The sequence below is a fragment of the Larus michahellis genome, chromosome 2, assembly GCF_964199755.1.
Source record: "Larus michahellis chromosome 2, bLarMic1.1, whole genome shotgun sequence".
In the NCBI taxonomy this organism is placed as follows: domain Eukaryota; kingdom Metazoa; phylum Chordata; class Aves; order Charadriiformes; family Laridae; genus Larus; species Larus michahellis.
This window is the reverse complement of record NC_133897.1, coordinates 153193591-153216680: the sequence shown is the minus strand read 5'-3', so window position 1 is coordinate 153216680 and position 23090 is coordinate 153193591. Positions and strand designations below refer to the sequence as shown.

The following is a 23090-nucleotide window of genomic DNA, read 5'->3' as shown; positions in this document are numbered from 1 at the left end:
AGGGTACTTCTTCTGTAAATTCCTTTGAATTTGTGCTTGTTAGATCCTATTTTTACCTTCTTTAAGTTTTTGTCTGGTCATTGACAAAAAGGTGTGAATATGTAAGCATGAGTGCTTCCATGTGTGTATTTAATCATACATTTAAGCATCTGGTGATTGAATCTGTTGCTTTTCTGTGTGTCATGTCTCTTTTAACACATGCACACTTATGTGTCTTTTGCATGTATGTAGTGTGGGTGTACAGTAAGAAGTCTGCATAAAGGAAAACTTGAGCTTTTGATGGGCTTTTTTTTTTTTTTGAGTCCTTTCCAAGGCTTCCCAACTAATTATTTGGTTATTCACAGTTCTTGTTCATGAGCAGATGCGGTAATACTTATCTGTTTAATAATATACAGTATTATTTCTTTAGGGGAAAAGATATATTTGAAATACTTTGAAAAGAAATAAACAACAAGGCTTGTAATTAAGTGTTGCTATTTTAAGTAGAATTGGTTTCAACCATCGGCAGTCTGTCCTTCTCCTCAGCCTTTCGGAGACTGCTGCACATGATGAAAAGTTTAACTTGTCAAGTATAAATTTAGATGTAGAGTCCGGAATATCAAACTCCATGAGTGATAATTATCAGCACCTGGAAATAATTTGTACCAGAGAGTTAAGAAATGAGTTTTCCCTTTCTACAGATAGGGAGTTTTTAACCTCCCAATCACTGGAATACTCCCCGGAGCTTACAGTGACATGGCTTGTGGTTCATTCCCACTAGTAAACATGGCACCAAGCAATTAGATTGTCATTAGAAGATGAACATTAGCTTTGTAAAATAGGATTAAGAATAAGCTGAGAACAAATGATCAGCTAATGTATGCAGTTCCTAAGTAACGCTGTACACGCAGGCTCTGGTGCGGAGCCCATTGAAGACGATGGAATTGCCTTCCACCAGCTTTCAATAGCCGCTGGCTCAGGCTCAGATTCTGGTTTTCCTTTAATTTTATAGCATTCATTCTCCAGAACTACGGAAACTTCATAATTGCATAAAAGTTGTTCCTCCTCCAAAGTGTTAAAATAGTAGGATGTTGTGCTGGAAACTCTACAAAGACAAGAATTAATTTATTCTTCTGACCTGTAGGCAGGCTGCCCCTGAAACACGCTCTTCCACTCTTAGGGTTTCTTCTTATCAGTGTACAGATATCATCTAAGCAATTTCTCTTGTATCTACAAGGCTGCATCATTATTGCCTAGTTAAATGTAATTTTTCCCTACTGTTTTAAGATTAGTTTAAGCGAGGAAAGGCACTACCAGGGCAGAGTATGCATACACGTTTTCTCGGTGAGGCCAAGCAACGTTACAACGTACACAGACAAGAAATACCGTTCAAAGGTGTTTGGTTTTAAAATTGCAGAAAACAGTTAGCGTCTGTATTACTGTGAAATGGAGCAAAAATATAATAAAGATTCACGTATACATAGTTCATATAAGTTAAACATTTAGTAGACATTGTAGTAAGCATTACATCATTTTTACAAATTTCCACAGAGTGCAAGAAGTATTATGTTAATGGTATTCTTAATTTAATAACACTTTATAAACTATTTATAAAAGGATTCTAATATGATCAACAAACAAGGTTCCACAACAAGATCGGCATTTTAGGTAAGATATTTTTTCTATGGAAGTAGGTAGCAAAAGAAACAAAGAATTGAAGAAGGAAAATAAAGTCTCTCTCTCAAAGAGTGCTTGTCAGTGCTCGGTTGAAGGTAAATGAATTAATCCAATATTTTATTCTCTGAGAATGATGAGTTACGTAGAGTAACTGAATTATGGGCTTTTAATTGTTACTTTCTTTAGCCTATTATATGAACATTTCATATAATTATGTTTATTAGATAGTATAGATTTAGCTTAATCTAGGAAGTATATAATAGAAATATAATTATAGTCAAGAAAAATGGATATTAAACTTATGTAATTTTCTTTTATTGTACTAAATGTTTCTGCAATTAAACTCTACTGAAATTATTGGAGTTTAGAATTTCATCAGTTTTAATGGGTCTGAGTTATTAAACATCTGCCGGATTAGAACCATCATATATAATTTTAGAATCAGAGCCATAAACATCAGAGGAACTACTCATATGAATACAGTTTTTCATATGCTAAAGTATTTAGATGAACAGGCATTATAGAAAGCTTGTAAATTTGGATACCTGAGTTTCAGAAGCGTTGAGTACTACGATCATGTAGTGGTAGATACGCACTGTATTTTACAGCTCTCATTGAATTGTTACTGGGAAGTAATTGGAAAAAGGTGGCATGTAGAAATGACTTTTCTTCACAAGATGTCTTTTTCTTTTCATGTGATTCGGTCAGAATTAGTTTGGGATTGTATGGCTTGGACAGTTTCTGAAATATTTCTGTTGTTGATTTGCCAAACACATCTCCCTCTCGGTTTTTTTCTTTCTTTCCTTTTTTTTTTTTTTTTTTTTTAAAAAGGGGAAAAGAGGGGGAGGGAAAAAAAAATGGGAGGGTGGGAAGGCATGAATGAGAGATTGAATTTGGGAGTGATCTTTCTCTTGTTACATGATGTGAAGCATGTGTGGGAAATGTTTTCATCTTCAGAAGTCATTTGCCCCATGCAGAGAATGCTTGAAATGAAAATAACTTTCCAAATTAAAATAGAATGTGTAGTTTTTTATTTAGAGACACACAGAGACATAGTCACTCATACACACAGAGGAGTACCTACTAGGGAATGCATTTTATTTGATCTTTTATTCTTGATAAATGTCACATTTATAAGATACTATTTGATAAACTCTAATGCTGAATTATTTTATTTAATCAAAAACATTTGTGTTTTTATTCCACTTTATGAATTCATACTTGTTCACTATATGTGGATTGTGTGTTTCATAAACTCTTATCTCCTGCATCTCCATTATCATGTTAAAATATAGCAAGGAAGCGGCCGGGTTACCCCCTCCTTCATGGAACCACAAATATTGTCCTTTTCAATCAGTGTTAATAATTCCCTCTTGAATTTTTCTTTTACTCTCATTTTAACTAGTGTTTCTTACACGTGGGTGAATATTTGCTTCTCTTACTGTTATTTGTAAAACTGGGGAACCAAATAGTTTCAGCCAAAGCTTTTAGCATCCTGTGAATGGGACTGGGAGCTTGGATGCCTCGTGTCCCACATCTCCAGGCTGGGCTTTCTGGCTGGGCTAGATATTTCCTTCCAGAATCACTGAAATGTGTCACGGGACCAGTAGTCCCGCTATTTTTGGAAGCCACTTAATGTCTGATGTAATCCACTGACAAATGGCCGCCTTGGCTATTTTCAGCCAGCCCTGTTTCTTTAATTAATCTTGCTGTAATGTCACACCTCAGATTCTTCAATTGTTCTCTGCCTTTTCGCGCTGTGGAGGAGCTTGTTTGTGTGACAGTCTGGCCACTGACATCCACTGTGTGACATTTCCACTACTTTAAATCCACAGACTTCCTATCTCTGTCTGTCCAGGCTCCTCGTTGACTTTGGAGGGGTGGGGGAAGAGAAGGAGAGGGGAAAAAAAAAAAGTTACTTCGATAAATATTGAGTGTAAAAGGTAGTGTTCAGTGAAGCAAAATGTTCCTAGATTTACTTGTAAACTTAAATAACTAACAGTGAAGCAAAATGTTCCTAGATTTACTTGTAAACTTAAATAACTAACAATACGTAGATAATTATCTCTGTTTTGTACTTATTGTATTTAAGCTTTTTCAGTCAAAGTTGTAGATTTTTTCTCAAAGCAAAGCTTAGTATGTAAAAAGTAAATACAATGGTATATGGCTATTATCTTGTAACCCTATCAAATCTGGCTGAAGGTTCAGGTTTTCTGTACAGAGCAAGGAGATAACTTCAAAAGCTCAAATAGTTTGTAGTTTGGAGAAGCAGTCAACTGAGAGAACTTAAAGATCAAAGCCAGAATATCTGATTTTAATGATGCAGAACATATGCTTCACCAAAAACCTTTTTGGATTAAAAAAGTTAATGTAATCAAAGAGAACTGAACTCTTTGTTTGGATCTAAGAGCTGTGTGTTGAAGCATTCGGCACAATATCTTATAGTGTGGTATTACTGTAGTTATGTATAAGAAGTGAGTTAAAGCAAAGTTAAGAGACGAGCGAACCTGGCACTAGGAAACTTTTGTTTTGAAGATCGAAAATATTTTTGTTGAAGAGCCCTTAAGAATCTTGAATAGAACTGTTTTGATGAAGAGACTGCGGATGCGGATAGACATAAAAAGCAAGATTGTTCTCTGGGAACTTGATTAGCCTTATTCAATAACTGAGAATCCAGGAAGTTCCTCTGGAGAGTTTTTGATTTACAGTGAATGCAAAAAAGGACCAGATAAAGGAACGCAGACATATCTGCAAGAGGGAAAAAATGCCCAAGGGTGGAAAAGTTTCCTTTCATTGCAGTTTGATAAAGGGAGATAATGTCGTCCCCATGCCTGGACAGAACAGTGTTGATAAGATCAAATTCATAGGTGAAAAAATATATTAACTGAATTATGAGTTTAAAGAGAAAAAAATTACTGGACAAGGAAGATAGCTGAGAATTCTGTTTTGCAGTTCCATTGATTGCAGTGAGTTTCTGTGAGACCCTGTAGGAAAATACAAAATGCATTTGAAAATAAAGAGCTATGAACAATAATACATACAGTGTTTGGGTTATATGTGTATCTAACTATGCATATTTATCTATATATCTAAAGTATTGTATGTGTATCTTCAACATTATTTGGATTTTAAGCTTCCAAACATACTCTGGAAGCACCGAGTAGGTCACATTTGTCAGTTGCCAGAAACAACCAACTCTTACCAATGTAAGAGTTTAATTTTTTTTTCTTGCCATGACAGGCATCTGTTTTTCTGATAGCTTTCATTTCTGATTTCTTGTGACATTGCCCTCATTCTTTTTGTCTCTGTTTTTCACTCCTTCTGACATGTTTCTTGGAAGGCCTTAGGAGAAGAAAGGACCGCTCCCCCTGCTTCTCCCCCTTTCCTAAAGCTAATAAAGATAACTCTTCAGGTTGATCTCCTCCCCCTACCCCCCATTGCTAAATTTGATCGAGACCAGTCCCAGAGTAGTGTAAGTGGCTAGAGCTCCATTTGCCTTGACAAAATCAGGCAGAAGTATAGGATCCAACTCTGAACCTCTTTACTCATGTGAATGGAAGCTGTGCTTGTTATGCTACCACTGTTTTTTTTTTATGTGACATTAAATTCATTCCGTAGCTACAGAAGCTCGCCAAGGCCAGCCAGATAGAAAGCTAGTCAAAGTAATTAGAAATATTCAGCACATTTTTATTGAAGCATTTTGTGGATGCAGGTTGACTTCTGGATAGATTGCAGGAGAGGTGTTTTCCCCTCTGTGATGTGACTTTCAAGGTTAAGGAGCAGCAAAACCACCATGAGCCTCTTTTTACATTCCCTGGATCGTTCTGCATCTGATCTTTTGAGCTCTCCTTGCCTTGAAACTAACCTGGCTTGTGAACAAGCTGAAGAGAGACAAAAAGGCCCCTTTGATCTTTAATAGCTGAGCATCCCTGAATATGTGACTGTGCTCATGATGAGATGGAGGTGAGCTCCTGGATCCAGGCACCAGGCATGTTTCAGAGGCAGGCCCAGTTTGCAAGGATCTCCTCGGTGTTCCTTCTCTGCCTCTGCTCTCATGGCTGGTGTTACTGCAACTGAGGGAGATTAACGGGCAGCTGAGAGCAGAGTACCCGCTCCACCATGGGTGCCACCTTCTTCTACCTGCCCTTTTCCAAGACTATACCTGATAAGCGGTTGGAAAAGCAGTGTATTATACTTTGTGGAATGCCATTGGCTTTGGAAGAGGTACTATATACATATATAACTCCTGTCAGCCCTTGTTTGAGAGCAGAATTGTGCTGTGAGGACATGGTTGACTCTGTTCTAACCCTGGAAGAATTTTTAAGCTTCGAATCAGTGTGACTCTTATAACAGGGCAGGTCAGGGTTTTTGATGTTATTTGTGTTAAGAGAGATTGTTTTGTCTTGCGTTCTGGACCCCTGAAAAAGGTCCAGTTGCAAGCATTGCATCAATCAATATCCAAGACATTTGCTAACCATCGTAGTGGCAGGTTTGCAGTCATGCTGCCATGGTTAGTTCTTGTCACGCAGGGGAGCTAAAGTCATCGACTTGTGTACCTTTGCCCCTTAAAGGCTTCTAGAGTCACGCTGGAGTCACTTCTGGACTCCCAGTGACATCTGCCACATCTTTGTAGTCCCTTTTTGGTGATGTATAAAAATGCCTTGATTGCAGGAGGCTGGTTGCTCGGATGGCTACGAGTTTTCTGGCTTCCATCTCCCTTCAGGTTAGAAGTCAGGGTCTCCCAAGATGCCCAACAGCTTTTTCTTCAGTTGCTCATTAATTGCTGGCCAGTGAGTATATCTAATACATGTTTCTTAATTGAAAGCAAATGTCAAGTTTTTGACAGCTACTGTGAGATTTAAAGGGTGGAATTTCCAAAGCACAACGCAGGACTGCATGTCTGTGCCACTGAAGTAACACATTTGCTAAATCGTGAGTTTACTCAGCAACAATAAAGGTCTGATTGCGTCTTGGGTGCCCCTGTGCAAAACTAGCTGTGTCCCCGTTAGCAATGTCACAGCCTGGGATGTGCCGGGTTAGCACCCCGAGCAGTGGGCAGGCTTGCTCCTCCTCGGTGAAGGCTGTCGTGCTGCAGCCACCTTTCTCGGGTCTTGATTCTCCAGCCTGCAGATTTAAAGCTTACCCGTGTCAGCATGGGCCATACTGACACAACCCACACTTCGGATTGCAGCGTAGACCTAAAATATACTTCTGAGTGTATATCTGATTGCTTTACTCCAATGGAGCCTACTGAGTATTCAGTATCCCCTTATTTAGCCATCTGCCTATATTAAAAATGTGATTTTGGTACAGTGGAAGAAAAATAACAAGATCTTACTCGAGGAAAAGTAAAGAGGAAATCACAAATGTTAATGAAATTTAACATTGAATTTGCGAGACTCCTGTGCTTAAAAGGATGTTGGGTCGTACATCAGGTAAGATAGTGAATCCAAAATACGATTGTCAGTGGGAATCAGTGCATTGTTTCCCTGCTGAAGCAGTATTTTTCCAGTCCATTAGTCAACTTTGTTTAATTTAAAAAATATATAGACATAGGGGTAAATTTACTGCAATTGCCAGTGAAACCACACAAGGAGTCCCATAAGAATGTGAAAGGAGTGCAGTTCCTTATAGCAGTGAAATAGCAAAAGCCCAATTAATCAGTGGTTCTTTGCAGGTTTTAGACCAGAACTGGCATGCTACCAAACTGCCCTCAGAAGAGGTCTAAAACAGCTCAGGAAATGATTTAATGGGCACCTGGTCACAGATGTGTTCCTGCCAGACATACTGTCTGCAATGGTACATCCCAAAATGGCCCTACAGGGTCTGAAAATGCAAGGAACGTACACAAAAGTTCTTCTTTTTAGATTTGGAGAGGTAATAAAAGAAACAACAAAAACCCCAAACACAGAAAAAAAATCTGCTGCGTAGTCTTCCTAATCTCTAACTTTCCTGTTAGTCATGCTGGCAAGTACCTACGTTCTTTGCTGACATTTTGGTCAGTATTTCATCATGTCTCTAATCTTTTTTGTCAAATCAGGCTATACTTTGTTTATCTTGATGGCCACTTAATTCTCACAGGGACTTCAGATGTTGCAAAACAGCAGGAAGAGAAGCTCTTTCTGCTGGCTGGGGTTGGTCACAAACGTTCGCTAAAGCCATCAAAAATGGTGCTGGGGTTTGATCCCTGCGATACAAACTGCTAACAAGTCGCCTGATTTTGCTCTGCCCTTTTTGGAGCACTCCTGGTTCTGCTGAACAATGATTTCATTCTCTGCGTCGTGCTGTTTAATGTAAAGTTGCATGCTAATAAATTTAGCACCAAGTTACTGACTCTGCCCGGATGATGGAAACCTGCCTGGACTGACCAGTTAGGAATGTTACTGGTATTGTTGTTTCTGGCCAGGTTTCAATTGGAAGGGGGTGTGATAAAGTAGCTCTCATTTTCTTGCATAATTTCTTTCTGCCGTAATTAGATCCAATTGTTCTGATTTTTGCAAGTAAGTTTAGGAGCATATGTATGGTCATTGGCATTCCAGAAGCTCTGGCTAATTTGAGTTTTAAAGAAAATGTTTAGAAACCTGAATTCTGTATAATTATCTAAGTTAAGAATGTTTCCATTTGGCTCACTATGAAGTTTCTGCCGTGATGAGACTTCAGTGAGGTCAGTTTTTCATTTCTGGTAGGAACTTTTAGATAATAAACTAGAGAAAACCCTTAAGAAATATGAGAAATATTTTTACATAGTAGACTGAAAGAAGTGTTTCTCGTATTTCTTAAATGTCTTTACTTAATGCTTAGAAATTTCAGTAATCCTTACTTAAATTTACTAGAATTGCCATAATTCTGCCTTTACCAGATTTTTGTTGTTGTTGTATCTAAACGAGAATTATTTTGCAGGTCTGATTGTGAATTCCTTATTCATAACACTTCAGCACATTTCAGGTGCGATACATACTACTTGAACTGCTTGACTTCCTTATCAACATGTTTTTACTTTTGCTAACCCATCTTCTTCATGACAATACATGCATGTGAGTCCTGCTTTTTCTTAACTCCACATCAATGGTGTTTTTACAAAAAAGACTGCAGCTACGTGCAGGGAGGAACTGCCTTGCATGATGTTTGTCATTAAAACAGTGGGCATCCAACATGACAAATTGCAAAGATTTAAAGAGGACCTTTGAGGTTGCTGTACGCAATTGCAGTTAATTTTTTTTTGTCATTTTTGTGGAACGCTTTAGGATGGGATATATCTTGCCTGATAACAGTGTTCTGATATTAGTAGCAGAAGTCTAAATTCAGTGAGCCAAATAGGTCCAGTTGATGATAAATAGATAAGGGTAGGCATCTCTAGAAGATGATCCCACTCTGGGGTAGGTTATGTGTCTGATTCTCTCCACCGACTACAGAGGAAAGCATAGGTTCCCAGTGTATGTCAGACTGCTGTCATCTGCAATAGGTGGAGATGTCAAAAGAAGCAATAAATGCAAATTAAAAAACAGAAGCATGCAATGCACTGTCATAGATATTTGTGATTTATCCTGTATTTATGCATTCTATTTCCACTCATCCATTTCCTTGAGACTCACGCGAACATATTTGTCCGTCAGCTGTTTTTTAGGCCTCAGGGAGAGGGGTCTCTGTGCATTCTGTTCTCCGCCCAAACGACAAGAGACTGAGGAACAGAGAAATTGTTGCTTTGCATTTCCATGATTTAGGTTTAGAGCATGAAATAGAAAGGTTTTCATCCGTAATGGCAAGCTATAGGGTGCATAGAACTGACTATTGCATCATTCAGATGGAAAAAACTAATTTTGGTTTAGCAGTATCTAGCATTTCCTCTAAGTCTGCACCATACTTCACATAAAACCCGTGGTAAGCTGCCTGCATGGAAAAGCTCACATAACTCTCTTTATTTTTTGTGAAAGGCAGGTTGAGAAGTGTGAGAAAGAGAGGAAAGGGATATTATAATTTCTTTCTCCCTCTGAACCCTTTACAAATGGTTTCCTGGTAACACAAGCCCTTGGTGTGGCAGATGGATTTTATGAGAATTAATTGCAATAATATTCTATAAAACTGTCCCAAACGTTTTCAGAACCCATTTCCTCCTCTTTATTTTTCTGATGTCTACTACAAGGGCATGTCATAAATAAATATAGCAGGAATATTTCTACATGTAAGTAACAGAACTGATTTTACTTTCCGCTTTCACAGAGGAATAAGTAAAGGTATTTAAAAGTGGACTTGACTGCAAATGCCATCAAGAGGTTACTGTAAAGGAAAATGCTGCATTGCCGCAACCGAACGGGCTCCATGACCAGACTGTACTTTCTGGTCTGCCATCTGTGATTCCTTGGGACACTGAGAAATGACGCTGGGGATAGGGGTGGAAGAAATCACTCAACACATTTTGATATGATCACATTAAGACGGTGAATATGGAGTTCCTTTGCTGTTTCCCAGCTGCTGCTCACACGATGCTGGGAGCTGAACGCTTCCCTGCATCATCTCTAGCACTGACTCACAGGAGGAGAAGTAAACAGAGCACAGTCCATTTTGATGGTCCCTGTTTATATTCCATCTTGGTAGGGAATATCTCAGCCAGGAGCTTCAGTAAGCTAGAAAAACTGAGCAGATGTGATCTTCATTGCAGAATAAAGCAATTACCTGTGGCTGAGATTTTTTCTAACCTGTGGCTTTTGTTTTTGGGAGCACTCTTCCTTTTGCTTTTGATTTGGATTGATTTTTCTGGAAAGGTGAGGATTTAGAGCTCCCTCTTAGCTTCCGGTGAAGCTGAGGACATTTATCCTCTTTGAAGAACTGGCTTTAAAGCTGTAAATGTTGTGACCAAATGAAAGAATCTGAAAGCAAACCCAGCTTTTAAAACACGGTCATCCATATATAGGCAGATATGAGGTCCACGGCACGACTAGCAGCTAAACCAACTTTTTCTACCCCTCTCTTTTTGCAGCTTGTGCACCTTATTGTCTTCCTTTTGAGGCATACGAAATTGTTTGTGCAGCAACTCCTGTTTCTGAAATAATAAACTGACACAAACAAATAGAGCTCTTGGCTTTTCAAAAACATTCGGCACTAGCTTGTTTAATATATTATTAATAGAAACCAGTGAGACATCCCTCTGGTAAATAGGCAGTGCAGTCACTTGGCACCTTCTGCGATAACACAATCTTGGGAAGTACAAGAGATACCAGGGGATATGCACTTGTAAGTAGGTTATGAGGAATTTGAGTATAGTCACAATTTCGGTAGCAACTACGATGGAAGCGACACAGGGAAGGAGCATGTTTATTTTCTGCCATGCTTTTCTGGCTGGGTTAGCTCGGGTAGAGGACACAACTTCTGGGATCCACGTGCACTCCAGAGCTGGAGAAGCACCTTTCAGAACCTGAAACCAAGGGAAATTTCGTGTACGTGGTCCCTGAGTGGAACACATTGTCTGGCTTTGAAAGCAGCACACCTGCGGCGCTGCTGCAAGGCTGTGAGCTCAAACATGAAGGAGGGAGCAGGCCCAGCAGGGGATATCGCATAAATGCTGCTTGTAAGGCAGGAAGAGGCTGCTACCAAAACCTTGCTGTCCTGGAGACCACTTCTGTATCTGGAACAAGGAATTTGGTAAATTAGAAGCCTCATGGAGATACCACCAGAAGGCTAGTAGCACAGAGAGAAAGAAATGCTTCTGTGAAATTTGTTTTTGCTTAAATTTCATAGAGTGATTTGTAGAAGAGATGTTCAGAGCACCATTTCTTTTCTCCTCCTGCTTCCAAACTTGACTCTGAGAGAGGTGATTAGACATCTTTTGTGAATTTGCTTCAGGACATACGAAGTTATTGGTGTGATAATGGGTGTCCTTTATTGACTTCTATAAGCAATTTTAAAAAATCTAGATTTAGGCATTTTGTTTGTTATTATTTATTAATAGGGTTAATTAAAGCTGTGAGCCATGGAGATTAGTATGTGAGTCTCTAAGATTACACTGATTGATTATGGTAGTATGTCTAAGAAGTACTGCTTAACTGAATTCATTGATATTTAGTGATTTTCGTGCCTTGGCTTTATGATCTAATTCATTTTACACCAGCAAGAATTTGAACTTCCAGTTACTGCTGGTATTTCTTGTTCTAACTGGTATAAAATTTCCTGTTTCATCTGTAGCTATGATTTTTTGCTACTTTGGTGGTTTACACTTGGATGTAAACTTGAGTGTAGGACAACTGTTGGTTATCTATATGTCTGTGTCCATAGAGTGAATAAAAGACTACAGGTTTTCCTGTATCTCAGTTTGCACGGTGTGTGTTCGTGCACCAGGGCTGACCTGGTAATCAACAGCTTGTTTAAGTGCTTGAACATAGAATCATAGAATTGTCTAGGCTGGAAGGAACCTTTAAGATCATTGAGTCCAACCATCAACCTAACACTGCCAAAACCCATCACTAAACCATGTCCCTGAGCACCACGTCTGCCCATCTTTTAAATACCTCCAGGGATGGCGATTCCACCACTTCCCTGGGCAGCCTGTTCCAATGTTTGATAACCCTTTAGGTGAAGAAGTTTTTCCTAATATCCATCCTAGACCTCCCCTGATGTAACTTGAGGCCATTTGCTTTTGTTTTATCGCTTGTTACTTGGGAAAAGTGACCGACCCCTCACCTTGCAACAAGGTAGTTGTAGAGAGCAATAGGTCTACCATGAGCCTCCTTTTCTCCAGGCTAAACAACCCCAGCTCCTTCAGCCACTCATCATAAGACTTGTGCTCTAGACCTCTCACCACCTTCGTTGCCTGTCTTTCGAGTCACTCCATAATCCCAATGTCTTATGAAACAACACTGTTGTAGAGTAAAAGGCAGGTATCGTCAATCTCTTGACCTGCTTCTGAGACTCTTCCACTGGGCTCAAGTGTAATGAGGGTTTTGTGTGATTTTGCACACTGGCTTTGCCTAAGCTGTGATGTGAGAACACTATCTTATTCCATAGGAAAGAACAAAGCAAAGAAGCTGATCATCCTGCATTACGCGCCCCTGCTCTGCTGTTCTGTGGAGGAGTGTGGTTGGGTTGTGTAGCAAAGTTACCAGAGTCTCCTTCTGCGCGTTGTTAGAGCTACGTTAGCTTTGCTGTGGGCAATGGCCTTTGCAGTAGCAGTGGGAAGAGGTGGATTTGCCCTAATGATGTTTAACTTTAAAAAAAAAAAAAAAAAGAAGGGAAAAAAGAAGGCCGTTTTAATTTACAATCATGCAGCTTCTACTTTATTAATCTGCTTCCTGAAGAAAGCAATTTTCTCAGAGAGAAGCTCTGCACAGGATCAACATACAAGTATTGTTGCATATTTACATGTGCAGGATCCAAATGTGAAAATGTTGCATCTGTAACTGTCTCTAATTGTTGAGGCCATTTTGACTCTGGAGTTATGCAGATGTACCTGCCTCTGCCATTAACTTGTTTTCCAGAGTGTGCTGTCCATCTGCTTCAAACTGTCTAAATGCATGCTTGGCTTCGTTACTTGCTACTACAAATCAAATAATAAGGGAAAGTGCCTACACGGTACAGCCTGACTCACATCCCAGGTACATTTATTTGTTTCTAGCACTTAGATCTAGGTTGGCCTGGTTATTAATTTGGATTTACATAGTTTCTACGTGATTATTTTGCAGATGTCTTGTTGCCTTTCTGTCTTCTGTCTTTTTTTCTTTCTGTCTGTTTTTTTTACTCCCTTGCATTCTTTTCTCATATTTTTAAATATGTAGTTCAGAGGTTGCACAGATTAGAAGTGGTACATAAGGCAGAAAATTAGTGCTGTTCAGATGAGTTAATGGTGTTCTTCGGTGCTTCCTACATGTATTATATATGATTTAGGAGTATTCCCCCATCCAACTTTTAAATACAAGAAACACCAGCATGTTTTTATCACTGACCTTGCAGGGCTTCCTCTTTGTTTCAGGACTTTTGTGTTGGCACCGTGTCTGACACCACCTGGACTGGTCTTTCACTTTCGGGATCAACTTACTTTTTCACTCTTTTCTGAAAACTGGAACAGAGAGCGATTGGTTGGCATAAATGATATTCTGAATGATATTCTGAAATGAGCCTGAAAAATGCTAACAGATACACATGTAGGGCCGATGGGATAGAAGGAAAAACCTGTGTATTTTTTAGCAATACAAGAGGAGGTTCATTAGAGAACACTAGTATCTTTGACCATGATTTGTAAAGGAATAATGGCAAAAGGCATCTCGCTGTTCCTGCTTTGCAAGCAGTGTGACTGAAACACATTTTTAATTTCAGCCTCTGCATTGAAATGGGATTAGCGTATTCTTTGTATTAAACATCTTGTGATTGTGTAGCCTTTAGAGCTTAAGTTGTTTATTCAACACTATTGTTACTTTCAGTACTGAGAGAAAAGTTTTCTCCTACTAAAAACATTTTATATTATATATACAAATATATTTAATATATCTTTATATTTTATGTTTATACATATTTATAAAAAAAGCTTATCTATATTATATATAGATAAATACATCTTATATTTACTTTCTGCAGATGAGGGTTAAAGGCTTTGGTTACAATTCGTCTGAAAATACTGTGCAGAAGCATTCATAAGGTTCCTTGCAACCAAAGTCACCTAAATAGGTTGCTGTCCTAAAAGGACTATTGTTAGTTTGAAGGAGGGATTATGGCACATGCCTTCCATCAAAACATTCCTTCCCCAACTGCATTTACTCCTGATTTTGTCTCGTCCGTATGGCCTTATCCATCTCTCACTGTAATCCTTAGAGGATCCTCCTTGGCATCTTTACCAGTTGAAGCAAGTTTCCCGGTCATCTTCCTTATTCACATTCAATCCAAGTACGGTATTTCTTCATTCTGGCTCCTAACAATACCCACTAAATTACCACAAAACAATTTTCGCTTTTTGACACTGTTGCCTACAAGGCATTCTTTGGAACAAAGCAGATATGCTTTTTAGTGTGTTATGAAGATAACACAGCAGCTGTATTTGGCAAGGGTGCACTGGTTTAAATATCAGTGTCTACCAGACTAGAGGATGTCAAAAAATGGGAAATAAGTATGACCATAATAGATGACTATGTAAACCATGGCTTATCATGAAACACCCAAGGAGAATACTCTGGATCAACAGAGGTTTGGTTTGTTTATGTCAGAGGACTGATGTATTTAAGTTTCTATATTGCTTAGACGTTGGTTTGCATACGGTGTTATTGCTGGGTATGACAGCATCTGTCACTTTTCAAATATGTATGTTGTATATTTTAATTTCCTCTTACTCAGTACCAGAAATTGGAAGTGGATATACAACAGATATATAAAAATTTTTACTTTTATTTTGAAATCAGGTAGTGACTTCAGCAGTGGTTAAGTACTGTATTCAGAATACATATGTCATAAGCTTGGGGCAAACTTATCCATGAAGTTTTTAATTTTAATCCTAAAATTGGTCTCTCTCACATCCGCTTGACTTAAAAATTCCATCTATTTAGTAGCATGTTTTTTTACGTTTCCCTGCAATGAGGTAAATTATACAATTGCCAGAATATATTTTCCTGTTGCTTTTCATCCATTTATGTCACCTACCTCTGAAGCATTGGTCTTCTGCAGGTTTGAAGTATTCTGTCTTCTTGCGCCTGCTGGGCGTTCCAGTTTAGCGGTGTTCGAATGGTGGTGAGGTTGTATTTAAGAGAAATCATATAATAATAAATAAATAATAATAATCAACAACAACAACAAAACAATAACAACAACAACAATAATAATAATGAAACAGCTGTTGGACTATGTGAAGATCTATCTAGTTGTCCTGTGCAGAAGGGTCCACTTCTCTCCTTCTGCATTGCAGCCAGGGGAAAAGGTAGTTACTTGATCAGGGCATGCCAAGAATGGTGCAGTATCTGCCCCTTCAGGAGAGAGGATGGGATGAATGGCGTGAATTAGAGAGTGCAATGCTGAGCTGATGTACTCGCACATGAATTGAAGCTGCTGTAAAGATCTTTGATAGCAAAGCTTGTCATCTGATTACAGTATTAGCGCTACCGATGGATGGCACTAACAGGGACCCTTGGTTTACTTCTGAAAAAATACAAAGACAAAAGAAAAAAAAGAGAAAAAACTTGGGAAAGATCTTTTTAAAAGCACCCCTTTCATTTACATTTACAGCACGGTAATGAAAACTTGACAGTCCAAGAGAAATACTGATGAAAGGGAGTACAAAACGTGAGGAGAGATTTAAGCAGCTTGCAGCCTTTTCCACAGAAGAAAACATTCCCTTGCCGTTAAGGTGCAGTGGATGTTTTAATCTTTTTTTTTTTTTTTTTTTTCCAGAGAATACATACATTTCTGCTGCGTCTGTCCGCAGCACGTGTAACGCAAAGCTGTTCCAGTGATTTGAATACTTGCTGACCTAAGACAGCAGCTAGGAATATCTATCTAAATGGTAATAAGAACCTTGAAGGTTAATCCGTGTTAGTGTGCAAAATGCTCAAAATCTTTGGCAGTTTCATTTTGTCTCATTCTGGTTATTAAAACTAAGTAAATCCGTGAGCTTCCAATAGAATTGTTCTAGAGACAAATGACAGAATGTGCCAGTAGTTTCTGTCGAGCAGATTTGCAACATTACTATTACCATAATCTCTGGTGGGTTTGACAGCTATATACAAACATATGTATTTAACCAGGGCTGTTGAACAATCAAACCCTGATAACAAAGTGGACTCAGGCCGGGAAGTTAATGAGAGCTTTCTGCTCTGGGGCCTGCTTTATTGCCCTCATCATAGTGGAAGTGAGAAAATTTTACCTGGAGACAGTATTAGAGCTTTTAGAATAATATTTTGCTAAAGAAGCTAAAAGAGAAAGATTTTTTTTTTTTTCTGAATTGTTCTGAAAAAGTTCTGAAACTTTAAAAAAAATATATTTTCGGAAAACTGAATTGTAAAAGTGCTAACACTTGAGGCTGTGAAGTTATGAAGATAATTCATCCCTGCCCATGGGTCATGTTTTGCATTGTATAATGTTAAGTGAGATTAAACAGAGCAAATTATTCTCCCTCTTATTCTTGAAGAAAAAATGGGAAATGCAGTGCTGCTGCATCAGTGTCAAATGTGGAGTGCTTGTTTCAATGAAGTTGGAGGCTATTAAATTGCCAGTTTCTAGGGTTAAAGAGGTATCAAGAGTACAAGAAAAAATACTTCTTTTTATCATATTGCTTGCTGCAGACTCACTTTCAAAGACCTCCAAGATCTAAGGATTCTGAATACTTTCTTCACTAAAATTAACCATTTGATCCAAGCTTATCTCCATTTTTGGGACAGGTTCTTAGAATGGGACCTGCAGCTTTGACCCAACTTTAATTATACTGCTGCGTTGTTTTGCATGGTATGTGCAAATCAGCCTCTATTTAAAAAAATATGTCATTTTTGTTCGTGTGTCAAAAGAGTGATGTGTGGCCAAGTAGAAGTATCCATCTCATAAGATGGATACTTCTATTACTTGATAGATTTTAAAATACTTTTAAAAGAATGCTTCAAGAATATTGGATGGTTCTGTATAATTATTTTTTGCATAAGGTGGTTTCTGTACTTATGAGAGCCCTGTTTATGGGATCATTATGTGGTGTCTTCTTCTATTAAGAGGACCTCCGTAGTTATAAAAGGCTAATACAGTGTAACTAGAGATACAAGCAGTGGCAGTGTCATAGGCAGTATAACAGAATGTGCTATTTATGATAATAAGCAACTGCTTGACTTATTAGATCCTGTAACACTCCCTTAGCCATTTGTTATATCATCTGTTAATCATAATTAACGTACCTTTCATGTAAAGTCTGACCTCATAGGTAAATAGCGGAAGGCTGCAGAGAAATGAGTGAGAATGCAGATGTTCAATGGGAAGTTAGTCTGTACTCATTAAAATGTCATTTGTATAATATGAAAGCTTTGGAAATGCAGTCTTTCTAAACGTGTTTCTTTTTCTTTTAATATTTTTTAGTTTATGCAAATTGTATTTACCTTATCAATGTTAGTTTTTAAGGTACCTATAAGCTTAGTAGTGGATTATGACATTGAGATTGACAGGTAAAGTTTGCTGACAGAACAGTTGTCCCGCTAGGGCATTTGTGTCTAGTAAATGGTGTCCACACTTATTGCAGGAGAGCTGTTATGAGTGTCTCTGTGATTTTTCCATTACTTTTTTTGTGTGTTGAGAAGTTGTTCTGCTTTGAAGAGCCTTGAATTCAATATATTAGTGCAGGGTGAAAGATAGTGCTTCAGTTATTACAATAAAAAAAAAAAAAAAAGAAACAGGCTTAGTAAAAATATTCAATTTGATTTTAAAACATGCAGTAATATGTCTGTTATTAAAGTGTGTGTAGAGATCCAATTGTATCTTTCTATTGCACTTTGTAGAAATGCCTGGAGGAAAGAGAATCGGAATTCATTGTGAATATTTCTATTGCAGAAAATACAAAGACACAGACTTTACAATTATATTCTTACCATCTGAGAGGATGAGTGAACTTAGAATAATGGATGATAAAAATGAGTGTATATGAGTTTTATATACATGAGAGCAGTAGTGTTTCTGGGTCATTCTATGCTTTAGAAAAGCTGCAATGAAATTAAAATCTCTATGGGCCAGATTTTAATCCATCTGAAATCTAGATTTCATAAACTATCTGGTTACATCCAGAGAAGTTCAGTTCATGCAAAAATGTACTTATGCCATTGAAACTGCAATATGACTTTTGTGTTTTATATGTACTCTTCCAAAAGAAACGAGTTACATGTGCTGTGATAAATGCAGGGTTAAGGGGTCATATGTATTACAAAGTCATCCAACTTTCTATTCCCAGAGAATTAATTACATCCCATTTCCATTTTGTCAGTGTCATTTCCCATATTAAATAGAAAATAAGAAAAACATCCTTTTTTTGGATTGATGTACACTTCTTCCACACGTTTCCTATTGGCTACCTATGGCAATTACATTAATTAAATCATTATTTCTTAATATAGAAAAAGATTAAGTTACATACTCTGAGAAAAGCACATTCAAAGCCTTCTGTTATTACTATAACCTATTCCTTCAGAGATGGCCTATCATCTGCTATATGCAAGACTCCATAAGCTGATGGCAAATATGTTCCAATGAATGTTGGCTCTCACATGAGAAATTTGCTTTAGAAATTATATATATATTTTTCATTTCATTAACATGGAATATGGGACTTTGAATTGTAATGAGGTCAAAGGCATAAGAAGTGATTTACAGTGTGCATAAGGAGTTAAAAGACTTTTGCGTGAAGTAAATGAGAAAAAAATCCCATATTAAAAAATTAGTGGCTTCACCTTTGGAAAAATAATGATCACGCAGTATATGGCTTTCTAAGCAAATTATAAGTTAATATGTCTTTTATTTGCAGCGAAAGCTAATTAAACTTTGACTTCGTAACAGACACTTTTTAAATCTGCCAACATAGGTGTCACTTACAGAAATACATTAAGTGCTTCTACATAACAATCTAATTAAAAATTAAGAAGTTAGTTGCAAATTTATCATAGCTGAGAATGTCATATTCATTGAGATATGTGGTAATATTACACTTAATTTACTACAGAGAGGGAGAAAAACTGGGCCAGAGGGGGCAGCTATTCCAGCAACTTCGTGGCTCTGAATTAAATCTAGGGAAAGGCAGGTTAGAGCTCAAGAGATGTTCGCTTCCACTTGGATGTCGCATAGTTGCAGAATCAGGAGCCGAGAGTTTAACTCTGGCAAATAACAAAGCATCATAACCTCAAGGTCTGAAACAGCATTTCTGATAACCTTGACATTCGAAAAAAAAGAAGAGACAGGATAGAAAGTTTCATCAAAAATCTTTCACTCAGGAGAAAAAAAAAAACAAAAAAACACAACTCTAATACTGAGAAGCTGAACAAATGACGGCACTAGAGCAAGTGCAGTTGAGTGAATGAGCGGCAGAGGAAGCCCTAAGCAGAGGATGTGGAATTAAGTGAGTAGAGCCAAGGTCAGACTTCAGTGTATGACTTAATGGAAGGGAATTTCAAGCCTAATGAAAGCCCTTCTTCACAGTAAGAAGATGACAGCTGGGGATGCTGTCATATGGAGAAGTTGGAAGTACTTTGTTGAACCCAGGGGACTAACTCCCAGGAAGCTCTTGCGTTCCAATTCATGGGTTAGAAGCAGCAGATTACTCAGTGCCGGAGAAAAACCTGAGGTATGGAGTGACTGAAGAAGGTGGCTGCTCAGATGGCATTCTGGAAATGCTCTTTTTTCAGATGAAAGGAGGGCAAGGTACCGTCATGTAATGACCAGATAAAAAAGCCGAGGTGCAAAGAATCCCCTGGGCCCTGTCTGTTGTTTAATAGGTTTAACAGGTTGTTTAATAGGTTGATGCTTGCCTGGAAGATCTGCTTATGCTCACACTTCGCGATACTGAGCAATTGCTGCTTGGCAAAATGCAGTTTTAACCCCCTTCAGTTAACATGACCAAGTTCCATCTTCGCTTAGTACAAAATCCAGCAGAGGTGGAAGGAAAACATGATGTAGTTTATATCAAATATTTGACTGTCCTCTGAGTCAAATGAGCTTCACCATCAGCTTCAATCTCTATTCTTTGTAACTCTATTGATAGTTATGGCCACAAAAGCATCCTAAAACCCAAGGAAGGGTTTATTCAACAGGTTTGTTGATACAGTGACTGTGTCCTGGGCACTTTATTAGGAAGATTGTTTCCCTCTTTCTTGCAGCAAGAACCTTTCTCTTCCTGGAATGGGTGGGCCCCGCTTCAGGCTTTGCTTATCATCCATCCGTGGTTGTCAATGCAAGTAGAGACCTCACAAAATTATATTTGTGTAACTATTTAGTCTCGCATTTCAAGATAAGAACCCGCAGAGTGACATTAAGGCATCGAAGTAGAAAAAAAAGGGAGGGGATACGATGTGCACAGATAGAAATCTTTCCTTTTGCTCAAACAGTTTGTCTGAGAAGACATCCATTTTTCCGTATTTTCTGTGCTTTATTAAAAATAGATATAGATGTTTATTGTCTGCCTTAGAATAATAAAAATAATGGAAGCTTATGTGTTCGGTAATGCAATAGTTAAGTTTAATCACACACTGCCAATGTAAGAACTTAGATTCTGGAGATACTTGACTGTATTTTGTCAGTAGCAGGAACAGTGCACATTGTAGGGGCAAGAGGTTTATAAACTTGAAGATGGTTGTATTTGTTGGAAAAAGCCAAGAAGTTGTCTTGGGTTCTTGGTGTGTACAGATCATTCACGATCAGGTCAAAGTTAACCAACCGAAATTGCCTCGGTAATGCTGTTGTGTCATTTTGAGATACTGAGTGCTTATCGAAATCGGGGAGACGCAAAGAGGAGTTATCTCTGCGGTAGGATGCAAAGGGACATTTCTGAATTGTAGTGACAACTGGGGGCGGACAGAAACCGCTGCTTGCTTTTTCCTTTTGGTCGAAAACTGGTGGGAGAGCGGAGGTTGGAAGGGAGAGAAGCCTCTGCCCTGGCGATGGCGGCGCCGTGCTCCCGCTGGCAGCCAAAGCCTGCGCTCGCCCCGAGAAGCCGTGCAGCCCCGCGGGAGGGTTTGAACAGCTTAAGTAAAATATTGGTCAGAGGAATTTAAAATTGATTGGTAACTATGGCAAAGTAATATAACTGCAGTGGCACTGGGAAATCGTGCCAAATGAACAGAATTCGCCCACTTTAATTTTCTGTGCGGACCAAACCCATTATTATGATCTGTACTCCCGAAGCTTTTAATCCATTGTCCAACTATAACATAAAATAAATTATTGTCATTCTTTGCATGGTGAAAGTTGATGTTTATGTTTTGTCCTTCTGCAAATCAGCTTCAAATGAAGCACTTAATAGAACTACAATATTAACTTTTTTTTTAAAACTTAGATCATCAATTTTAGGATTTCTTTTTCTCTATCGTTATAGCATTATTTAACAAAAGCAATCATATTATTTAAGACATGGAAATAACTTTTGATTACATCCGAAAATGAAGTTAGTTCTTCAACGTATACATGTATGTATGCACAGGTAAGTTATAGACAGCGAGACTGCATTTACCGAGATGTGTTCTGCTGTTACGTTTCCTCTAGTAACTGTTACCAGATCACATAAAAATAAAACCTACCATAGCAAGGCTTTAGCCCTGGCTACAGAACTGGAAGCCTATAAACGTTGCTTAAGTTACAGAGTCTTTTGAGGTTGGGTTTGTAGGGCCCAAAGGAGGACTGTGGTGGCACCGTACGCTGTGCTTCCCTCTGTTCCCGTAAGTGGTGGTAGGAGCAGCTAGAGATGCAAATGCAAATACTGGGGAACGATCTGGAGTTCTGTGAATGAAATGCTCATGGCAATAGCAGACGCAAGATCAATAGTTATAAACCACAGAATCTGGGAAGAGAGAGGAAGGATTCTCTGCTCTGAGGGCCAGCTCTGTGCCTTGGGATGAACCAACCTTCAGTCCAAGCCCAGAGAAAACTGCGATTTCCAAAACAATAGGGCATAAAGACATAGTGCTTCTGTTTCTTATGCCATTCAACAAGATTTAGAAGGAAATGCAGCCAGAATTAATGGTCATTACCTGATGAAAACCAGACATCCTTGGGAATAGGCTCACACAATCCAGGATAAGGCTAAATGCAATTAAAAGGACTCCACTGAGGCCAAAATGGCAGAGGAGCCAGAGGAAACAGATGGATCTTGAAGTATGGAATCATCATCATGAGGAAAGACTTTTTTTTTTTTTTACGTAAAAAAAAAGAGAAAGAAAAATGTAGGTTAGGTAGTTAAAACATAAATCTATTTCCCTAGAAAGCATAAAAAACTATAAAGAAGAGACAGTGACAGTCCCCTTATTGATTACTTGTAAAATTGTAAAAAGGGAATTGGTGTTATTTTCCCAGTTCTTTTTCTTGAATTGGACTTGTAGGTTAGTTAAAGAATGGTTGAGCAATTTTAAAGAATGATTCACTATTTGCAGTAGTAGTTTCATCTGCAGTTCATTTGTAAGGGGAGAATTTAAAACTACCCCACCTTAGATTTCACTAACAAAAGTATTTTAATGTTACTTCTTTGTACGCTAATCCCATCATCATTGTAAAAATCAAGCATCAGATTCTCCTTTGCCGATTTTATTTGCACACTTGAAGGATCTTTCGCAATGTATCTAACAATGCAACAGGGCCTTTGTCTGCCTGAAAATCCAATTCAGGGGTTCCCTCCAAGCTCCCGTTGCTTATATTGCTGCAGCATGTGGGTTCATAAGCCCTTTCTGCAGAAGCTTATGTTAGAAGCAAGAACAGTTGTGTAGATTAAGACAGTGGGTTTACTTCAGTAAATATTGGTGGAGTGGAAT

General features: G+C 38.3%; 1 protein-coding gene and 1 long non-coding RNA gene across 6 annotated transcripts in view; one reads left to right on the top strand and one right to left on the bottom strand.

Annotated features, from left to right (window-relative positions):
• TRPS1 (transcriptional repressor GATA binding 1) overlaps nucleotides 1-23090 on the top strand; it is a 213398-nt gene that overhangs the window by 114271 nt on the left and 76037 nt on the right. The window lies entirely within an intron of this gene.
• LOC141738453 (uncharacterized) lies at nucleotides 4578-19840 on the bottom strand. The gene is made up of 3 exons (XR_012585397.1): nucleotides 15268-19840; nucleotides 13587-13699; nucleotides 4578-4640 (listed from the first exon to the last, which is right to left on the bottom strand). It is a non-coding gene; the product is annotated as an uncharacterized LOC141738453 (long non-coding RNA).